Genomic DNA, 1766 nt, shown 5'->3' with positions numbered 1-1766 from the left:
AAGAGGTCATCTATTCGTGGAAGAGGATATCGGTTTTTGATAGTCAACTTGTTCAGTTCGCGATAATCGATACACATCCGAAAGGATCCATTTTTCTTCTTGACAAACAATACCGGAGCTCCCCAGGGTGAGGAACTCGGTCTAATGAATCCTTTACTGAGCAACTCGTTGAGTTGACTGGACAACTCCTGCATTTCTGCTGGAGCTAAGCGATACGGAGACTTCGCTACAGGTGTAGTTCCAGGAATTAGGTCAATACGGAACTCGACCTGACGCTCGGGAGGAATTCCTGGAAGCTCTTCGGGAAATACATCAGGAAAGTTACAGACTTCGGGGATGCTCGTGAGGTCTTTAACTTCCTGCTTCTCATTGATTACATGGGCCAAGAATGCAATACACTCCTTTCGCAGGAGCTTTGATGCAGGAAATGATACGAAGGTTGGAACTGAGTTTATCGCCATAGATTACTAGAGTTTGACCCGAAGGAAGGTTGAGACGGATTGCTTTTTCGAAACTAAGGATGTCCGCATGATTGGGACTCAACCAATCCATGCCAATGATGACATCAAAGCTCTTTATGGATACCGGCATGAGATCGATAGGAAACGAATGGTCGTTTAGGGTAAGGGTACAACCTACGAATACTTTGCTCGCGCTTTCTTTCTCACCGTTCGCCATCTCGACGGTAAACGTTTCGGTTAAAGGTCGGGAATTATGTTTTAGGTTATGTTTGAATGCATGACTAATAAAGCTCCTCTCAGCACCCGAGTCAAAAAGAATATTAGCATATGAGTTGTCGAGAAGGAACGTACCTGAGACAATAGTGGGATCGGCGACCGCTTCCTCCCGTCCCATGGCGAGGACTCTTCCGGTGTTATCAGCAGTAGACTTTTTAGGGCAGTTCCTTTTAAAATGCCCGACCTCACCACAGTTGTAGCAGGCTTGACCAACGCCTGCTCCCGAAGATTGATTGACCGATTGGGTCGGAGCTTTGCAGAATCGGACTGTGTGCCCCTTCTTACCACAATTGGTACAGGAAAGTTCTCGACATTGGCCAGGGTTGTGGTGATACTTGCACTTGTCATAGAGAGGGAGATTACCAGCATACCGGCTGGTAGGAGTTGGAGCTGTGGATCCCACAACAAAAGCAGCAGCAACGGGGGTAGTAGCAACATGAACTGCTACTGTTTGCTGTCTTTTGGAGGATCCTTGGGAAGATTGACCCTTCTTCTTCTTCCAAAAATTTCTTTTCTCACCACTGCTTTTAGTCGACTCAGGGGCGGTGGTGGTTTCCTCGACATCATCACCGTGGTCAATTATGGCTTGGGATAAAGTCTTAGCACTATCATATGTGTCCGGGCGAACAGCTAAGACATGACCTTTTGTTGGATTGGTTAACCCCCAAATAAACCTCTCGATCTTTTTGCTTTCAGGAGTGACCAGACCAGGACAGAGAAGGGCAAGATCATTGAATCGGGAAATGTATGCAGCAATGTCGGAACCTTTCATCTTCAGGTTCCAGAGCTCGTGCTCTGGCTTCTGCATTTCGCCATGGGGACAGTATTCGGCAAGGAGGAGTTCTTTCATAGCGTCCCAGCCCATGGCATTGGCTACGGGTAGGGTCAAGGATTTGACTCGGGCATTCCACCAAGTCAAAGATTTATCACTGAAGGTACAGGCTGCAAATTTGACCTTATCGGACTCAGCACAGGCACAGATTTTGAAAATGGATTCGATTTTCTCGAACCATCGGGATAAGGAAATGA

This window comes from Lactuca sativa, chromosome 4, assembly GCF_002870075.4.
Source record: "Lactuca sativa cultivar Salinas chromosome 4, Lsat_Salinas_v11, whole genome shotgun sequence".
Lineage (NCBI taxonomy): Eukaryota > Viridiplantae > Streptophyta > Magnoliopsida > Asterales > Asteraceae > Lactuca > Lactuca sativa.
Note: the sequence above shows the minus strand (reverse complement) of the source record.